The sequence below is a fragment of the Schistocerca piceifrons genome, chromosome 4 (genome assembly GCF_021461385.2).
Source record: "Schistocerca piceifrons isolate TAMUIC-IGC-003096 chromosome 4, iqSchPice1.1, whole genome shotgun sequence".
Classification (NCBI taxonomy): domain Eukaryota; kingdom Metazoa; phylum Arthropoda; class Insecta; order Orthoptera; family Acrididae; genus Schistocerca; species Schistocerca piceifrons.
Genome location: NC_060141.1, coordinates 771,193,684 through 771,202,546, shown reverse-complemented (window position 1 = coordinate 771,202,546; position 8,863 = coordinate 771,193,684).

The window sequence follows — 8,863 nt, the reverse complement described above, 5'->3', positions numbered from 1 at the left end:
CTAGCGCCATTCGACGGCCAACACCGCGGTTCCTGGTGTGTCCGCTGTGCCGTGCGTGTGATCATTGCTTGTACAGCCCTCTCGCAGTGTCCGGAGCAAGTATGGTGGGTCTGACACACCGGTGTCAATGTGTTCTTTTTTCCATTTTCAGGAGTGTATGTCCAGCCTTAATTCGCATCATAACCGAGTGCGGATTTTGAAAACTTTCTAGTGTTAACCTGCATGTGGAGATCTTTTTTACCAGCATAATCCGTATCAGAAGAGCTGTATAGCAAAGAGAAAAAGACGGCATGGAAGGCGAGTGTAACACCCTTGCGACTGCAATACAGTCTGCATTTAAACAGTAACTCACGAGAAATGTTTGTGTGTTACTTTTCATTTATTTCATTTCGAATATGATTGTGAGAAATAAACTTGGTTTGTAGAATTACAGGAGCTAATCTACATTCTTAGATTGAAAACTCGGGAAAAACCACAGCCGATCATGAGCTACAGTCACCAGTGTGACGAATACATTTCGCGCGCAGCGCTCTAGCCGAACGCAAATCAGCGTCATTCACATCACCGAAGATACAGTGTTGCCAATTCCGCGACATGGACAGGTCAGTTAGCATTGTAGCGTCGCCTGTGACATCTGTTGACCGACGGGAAAACTATTTTTACGGTTGCCTGTTCCCCGTAAGGACGGTCAATCTGTTTCTTACGTGATCTGGGATGAAACTATGAGAAGCCGCCATTCAGTAGGGATATATGTTATACCCACAGCTTCAATGAGACCACCAATTTCATGACAGTATACCAGACTAGCTGCTTCATCACTTCATGATAGTATATCAGAATAGCTTCTTCAATCTTTCTTAAATACTGTCGAAACTCTTCTTTACGATTGTGGTACCAATAGAAGGTTGTTACCGGACCTGACAATCTACTTTCCCAAAGATATTATCTGAGTAACTGGGCAGAGTGTTTGGATAAGCACAAATCTCATGTCAAATTATTCAGTTCGGCTAGTGTTACAGGTTTTGGGTGGCATTAGTCTAAGGTGGCTTGATATAACCAACATTCCTGTTATCCTCTTCATACACATCATCATCTGGGGCATAAAAGCCACTCTAGTTATCTGGAGGGCTTTGGAAACTGAATTTCTGGTCCATGAAGCACTGTCTGGGTATTTTACACTCTCTATGTTCTTTTGGTTTACATCTAAAAGTAAAGGGGGATATACTCATTAAATTAATTCAGTTATAATACTTACCCTAATTACTTTAAAAGGAATAAAGAGACATATTAAGCTTGTGAGAATAAAAATCATTAACTTACCCTGAAAATTTGTCATGCAAAAATAAGAGTCGGCAGTATAATCTCTTGTTTCCCACCAAAACCGAGACACTTCTGTTGCTTTTTGCTCCAGCACCGCAGACTTCAGTGCATGATTTGCAGCATACATGTGGTACAAAGGGATTGACCTCATCACCAATTTTAACTCCAAATTTTTAACTTCCTATGTGGCGTGATGACCTTACCACAAATGTAGCGAAAGCGTTCAGGGTGATTCTTGCACTTTCAATTCATTTTGTAACCATGTTGTTTTCACTCAGAGAGCTCAAGCCATACTACCCTGCAGATCGCTACAAGCTAGAAGCAAGGCCAGCTCAATTCCCATCTCTCTCTCCTACATAGTTGCCACCTCCATCTGACTGTACCTCTAGAGTCATTTCAAGATCTTAAATAAAGCACAGATAATTTGAAGTATCTTTTTATCCTCGTTAACTACATTTATTTGAATATCATATATTTAATGTAGCTATATGATACAGAAATAATTCTATTTGCAATAATAAACTTAAATTTAATTTACATACTTAATAGGCTAATACCTACATATAAGGTAAAGAAGAAATGTGACCTGATTGAGCACAGCGAGTAACATTTTTGAATTCAACATGCACTACATATAGAAGATCACCTAAAAGATCCATGACCTCAGAAAAAAGTTTTAAATGCAGACCCGGTAAAAGATATGCAAGTGCAGGGTACTTCATTGTCATAAGCAATATAAAAATCATAGTTTTTAAAATAAAAGTAATACTTTGCAGAAAAAAAACAGATTGTTTACAATTATATATGATGAATATGTATGTGTAATATATAAGTAAACAAGTGTGTGCAATAAATGTAAAACGTAACTCGTGTGAAAAAAATCACATTCCTTTATTATGAGATCAGATTTACAAACTTTTACAGTATTATTATTTATACAAGAAATATGAAAATGTAGTACACAAGAACCTTTTAAAACTTTTCCAATGTAATGAATTAATTGTAGTGGCTTTTATAATAGTGAAAAAAATAGGTGAGAGTCATTTAGAAAATATAAATACTTGCGTGGCACTGGCTGTGTGGTTGTTGTCTTTGTGTCTCAGTGTCCTTGTGGTTTTTATATTGCATGATATTTGAATATTTTTGACAAAGTTATAGTTAGCTGGAGGTTGTTTTAGCAATCTTAAACACTTTGGTAAGTCATGAGACAGTATCCATTCAGTTTAACTGATCTTCCAAGTCCTTTGCTGTTTCTGGCAGAACTACAATGACATTGGCAAGTCTCAACATTTTTATTTCTTTTACTTGAACACTTATCACCTTCCCAAATTCCTCCATGGTTTCCTATAGTGCTTCTTCTACTTACATTATGAACAATATAGTAGAGGGGCTGCAACTGTTACTCGCTTCCCAACAAGCACTTCCCTTTCTTATCCTTTGACTCTTAGAACTGTTGCCTGGTTTCTGTACAAATTGTAAATAATTTCCCATGCACAGTATTTTATTTTCGCTACCCTCAGAATATGAAAGTGTATGTGGGCTTATTAACAGAAAGTTACAAGTATGCATCAATTTTACATAACATAAGGTTGCTGAAATCTACAGGGCGTTTCAAAAAGAAAGAGCAGATTTCAAACATTTATTTCTCAAAAACTACAAATGATAGAAACACAATTCCAACGGTCCTTCACTCAATATGAGTACCAAATGTTACACAACAAATATCAAAACTGTACCTCAATATGAGCACCATTTGTTACACGACAAATATCAAACCGGTATCTCATTTCTTGCCACACACGACGCAACTGGTCTTTAGTTACCGAATTCACGGCCGCAACAATTCGATGTCGTACCTCTTGAAGAGTAGCGGGCATAGGTGGGACATAAACACAGTCCTTTATGTACCCCCACAAATAAAAATCGCAGGGAGTAAGGTCTGGTGACCTGGGAGGCCACAGACGATGACATTGATCTTGTGCTCCTGCTCTTCCAATCCACCGTCCTGGAATGGTGTTATTTAGGTACCGTCGTACAGGTTCAGAGAAGTGTGGTGGGGCGCCATCTTGCATGAAGATGAAGTGATTTGAATCTTCCTGAAGTTGAGGAAATAGCCAGTTTTCTAACATGTCCAGGTAAATGGTTCCTGTGATAGTTTTCTCCATGAAAAAGAAAGGTCCATAAACTTTGTTTACCGAAATTGCACAAAAGACGTTAACCTTTGGTGAGTCTCTTTCATGTTGAATAACGTCCCTCGGAGTTTCACTCGCCCAAATTCGTACGTTATGCCGATTAACTTTACCAGAAATGTGAAACGTTGATTCATCTGAAAAAATTAATCGTTCGGCAAAATTGTCCTCTTCCATGTCCTGTAGAATTGCAGTTGAAAATTCGAACCTTTTGTTGTGGTCGTCAGGACGCAATGCTTGCAATAACTGCAGTTTGTACGGCTTCATGTGCAGACGGTTACTCAGAACGCGCCATACCGTTGTTTTAGACATGTTTAGTTCGTGACTTGCCCGTGCCGTGGATTTTCTAGGGCTCCTTTCGTAAGCTGCACGGACACGCTCGACATTTTCATCCGATGTGCGTGGACGACCCGTGCTTTTTCGCTTGCAGATGCAACCATCTTCTACGAATCTGTGATGCCACTCATAAATTTGCTTATGACGAGGCGGCTGTTTGTTGAATTGACGGCGGAATGCACGTTGCACACCAACAATGGACTCTAACTTTGCAAATTGCAGCACACAAAATGATCGTTCCTGTGGTGTCGTCGCCATTTTCCTACAAACAAACGCCAGCGCCACTGCGGATTTGCATGGAACTTCTGCGCGGACCATTGAAAAACTTTGAACCTTTCTCTGACAAGAAACGTTTGAATTGTGTTTCTATCATTTGTAGTTTTTGAGAAATAAATGTTTGAAATCTGCTCTTTCTTTTTGAAACGCCCTGTATTACCAAAGAGGGCTTTACAATCCACTGCCAGAAATAATAGCTAGTATCTCATTAGTTATAGTAAACACATTCCTTCCTCTAAGAACAATACAGTTATCATATAGAAGTCACATGAATCCATTAGCCAACTGAATAAAATACACAGAACTGTTATGAACAATGGAAGGAATAAAGGCAGATCTGAGTGAATTCAAATGTATACTACATAAAGCAAACCATATCACTAACTGAATATATTTGGTAAACACACACAAATTTACATTAATGTGCAACACATGTGTGTAGCAGAAAATTCAACTAAACAAAATTCCGTCTGAATAGGCCCTGGAATGCCCAATGGTACTGACCAACTACCTTGTCATCCTCAGTCAATAGGTGTCACTCGACGCGGATATGGAGGGGTATGTGGGTCAACACACTCCTCTCCTGGCTCTTGTCAGTTTTCGTGACCAGACCACCACTTCTCTATCAAGAAGCTCATCAACTGGCCTCACCACAGCTGAGTGACACCACATGCCCAAAGTGCTCAGCAGACTCGATCACCCATCCAAGTACAAGCCAAGCCTGACAGAACTTAACTTTGGTGATCTTTCAGGGACCACCACAGCAAGGCCATTAGCACCATGTGTATAGAACTTTAAAATAAACTTTGTTGAAAGAGATGCGAAACTACTTTCTGCAAGCAGTACCCTACAGCTCATAAGTATTTGGAAAAAAAGTCGTATCTCAAAACTGTCAAGAGGTACTGATAAAAAAATTCTTTTTTCACTACCTGTTTCATTCTTCTGGTCATTTTCACATAGCCTGAATAGCAACAGAGAGAACACATGAGATACATTTAAACAATTAACTACCAATGCAACATTATGTATTGTACATCCTTACGAAAACTGCCATAACACAGTCACACACACACATAAAATTATTCACAACAGCCTACACTGCAGGATCCTTACTGTGATTTCAAATGAAATAAAAGCCACTCTGCATCACAGAATCAAGATAGAGAATGGAATTGACAATATGTACATTTGTATAATGTTACCTGCCATAAAAATGTACTATCATGCTACTGACTGTATAAGAAAAATGAAAATTCCTGAATGGAACAATTCGTTAAATAAGAGAAAAGCAACTGCTAACTTATAGCAGATTGATGGTTGGTGCATTGACACAAGTAACAGAAAACAGAATTCACACAGTAGCTTACCGCCCCCCCCCCCCCCCCCCCCCTCCACCAACTGCAGCAAGACTTAGCATGTAACATTGTGTTATGACAGTTTTCATGAGCATGTACGATACATACAGTTGCATTGATAGTTAAATGTATCTCATGTTTATGTTTTCTCTCTGTTGCTATTAAGGATAACTGAAGATGACTTGAAGATTGACACATGTGGTAGGTGATGCACATAGTCAATCACAGTAACTTTTTACCAGTCAGGGTATCTTTGTACCACTTGTTACTTTTGTTTCAAATGACTGGTGTTCCACGTATTGCAATATTTTGTATTAAAGGAAATAGTTTTATTACCTATGTCATTAGTATTTCAATTGTCTTTCCTCCATCCTGCAAGCTCCCAGGCTTGTAATTGGTCTTTAATTGCAATGGCTGTGAAGGAAGCTTCTGACAACAGTGAATTGATTTTCAAAGTAAACCTGCACTGTTTGTTTTCAGTTTTTTATTAATATTTGATTTCCTTTCAGCATGATCTATATTTACTCAGAGCATTAGTTATAAGAAAATTATTGTTTTTTGCAACTGGTTTAAAGTTAACCAGAATGACAGTGTGTCTTTTTGTACCAGTATTAAAATCAAAATTTTACTCTAATAAGGCATAATTAATATACATTTTCACTTTCCCAAGCACCCAGTGGCTATAAAGGTACAATATTATTAAGTCTGTTGCAATGTGTAATTTATTGTGTGTCCAGTACTTTCAAAAAATGGTAAGAAGTGGTACAAAATTATCCCAGTTGACTGTAGCAATTACAAAATAGCTATATGAAAATTAATTTAAATATGGTAGTAAGTTTTGTCAGAATGAAATAACATCAAAGTAAAAGTAACAACTCACTGAATAGTGGAGGTGTTGGGTCATTGACAAGCTCATAAACAAGGCTGACAGCTTTTCTAGCTGTGGAATGAATCCGGGACTGCAGTTCTCCGTGTAGAATGGGGCAAGCGGGTAGTGTCAGATAGAGTGCGCAAAGGAAGAAAGGAGGTGGAGAATGAGATGGTTGGCACAATGACAATGACGAGGAGTGGAGATGACGAGGAGATGCAAGACCTGTCCAATTCACACACCCAGCACATCCTACTCCAATTTACCACCAGTGGTAGGGCCATATGTAAAAGCAGTCATGTCATATGCAGACCTGCTGCAATTTCTGGACCGCATGTTATATGAGCATGACCCCCAATCAAGTCCACCAAAATGAATGGTCAGCAGCAAACTGTGGCCAAATACACAGTTGACCACCCAGTGGCATAATACACTGATGAGCACAATGTGCTCAGTTTCAGTGTCTGCTTGAACTACATAGATGGGAGTTATTTTTGTTCCCATAATCTGCCAGGCCTCAATCTCTGCTACCCCCTACCCCACACCCACCTCCACTCTACCACAGGATCCTAACTTCATTCATCCTGCACCCACACCCTCTTCCTTACAGTCTCCCCTTCCTTTTTTTGCCATTCCCTTCCAATTCACTCCTCATCACACACTGCATGAACTCACTGGTGGCCAGTGTCCTTGCGGCGTGCCTGTTCCATGCACCTTCTGTCTCCCCCCCCCCCCTTACACTTTCATCCACATTAATTTTCGATACTAATTGTGATATGCACTATATACAAATCTCAGCTGGGTACCCCAAGTGGCTGCAACTAACTATGGTACATTCGGTATAGAAATCTTGCAGTTGTGGCATGTCTCTCCGCTAGGTGCCCCAAGTGCCACTTGTGTCGCTTAGATCTTAAATCAGTCCTGGTCATACACTTACTGCTGCACTCTTGAGTGGTCAGCCACCATTCCCCAAACCTCTTTCCCATTCCCTGGTTCCTTTTTCCCCTTGTCCACTCCACCTGACATAATCCCACCACACCATCCTACCTGCAGTGCCAGCACTGAGTATTCAGGCAGCACCACACAGTTGGGTGTGTATGAAAATTAATTTAGACATCCCTGAAGTACTGAATCAAAGGCCACATACTGGTTTTCAGTTACATAGAAAATTTTTCATTGTATATACAGTGTCAAAAGTAAACAAAACAAATTCAAATCTGAGAGAATCATTCAAGTTCACCACTTTCATTTATGTCATTGGTAAATGAGTTGAAGTACTTCGATTCACTGTCATTTCCGGGGCAGCTCTGTCTCCACTAAAAATAATGTTATGACAGCAACTTCAGTACCACTATTGTTCGTCCCACATTTACTCTCAAACTGCACAGTTCCCTGCAGTGACTGACAGAAGGAAATGTCCACAAATTTACAGAGAGTTTCTGCAAGCATATCTCCAATTATATTACACTCCTTTATTATTCTCTTTGCTTTCAGTTACACAAACACACCTGTGTACAGGTTGCAGTTACATGGCAACAAACAGATCACTGTGTCCTTTGCTTGTAGCCAATGCATTGACAGTGTGTCACTTCTTGGCATGTTCTTTCAATCAAATTAAGAAGCAAAGAGCTTCCTTCCTCACACTGTCATCACATTGGATGTTTACTTTTTATTGTTGCCTTTGAACTGCAAAATGCTGGAGGCTGTTTGACCTGTCTATTGTGACAGGGCACATTCTCTAGCAAAATAAGTTGAATGAGAAGGAAGATTGAGTAAAATCAGTTCTTTCAAACATTTTTCAAAATTAGTCACGTTCAGCTGACCACGGTAATGTCCTTGGGTCAATTTGGCCTGGAACTGGAACTTAATTTCCTCAAAAATCCAGTCTTCAACCTGCCAATTGGCACTGTTAATCATTCGGCAGCATGTTCCCAGATTGTCACACCCACTACATATTCACATTGTCTGCATTTTCCACACATTAGATCACTACCGAGCATAGCTCTGATTTTCCTCTTCCCTAATAGATTTCATGTGCAAAAGAAATCGACATCACTGTTCCACAGAATATTCCCACATTCAACTAAAACTGATCTCTGGTTTTGAATCTTTTTGTATGTGCAGCCCATTGATTTCAACCTTTTTCTCAGCAAGGTAGCACCCACCTTTTATCTTTCATGGCAAAACTGGTAGCAGTTCCTTACACTGGTTACAGCTTTCTGCACTGCATAAAAATCACCTATAGTATTTAGAATGACATTAATCATCATAATCCATCTCCAGTTCAATTTTTTCAATTATCCTATTAAGGGAAGGAAAGAGAAGTAAAATTGCATAGAAACTTTGGCCACATTCTGCAGTGACTTTTTTTTTAAGTAAAGTAATTTAATGAGCCTTGTTATACTGGACAAGCTTTTACCACTATAAGCAGCAGCTCCTTTCCCCAGCAATGTAAGTTAATGGGGCAGTTAATGTTACTGCTTTTCCACATCACATGAATCAGTTTAGTCTTGGCTCCA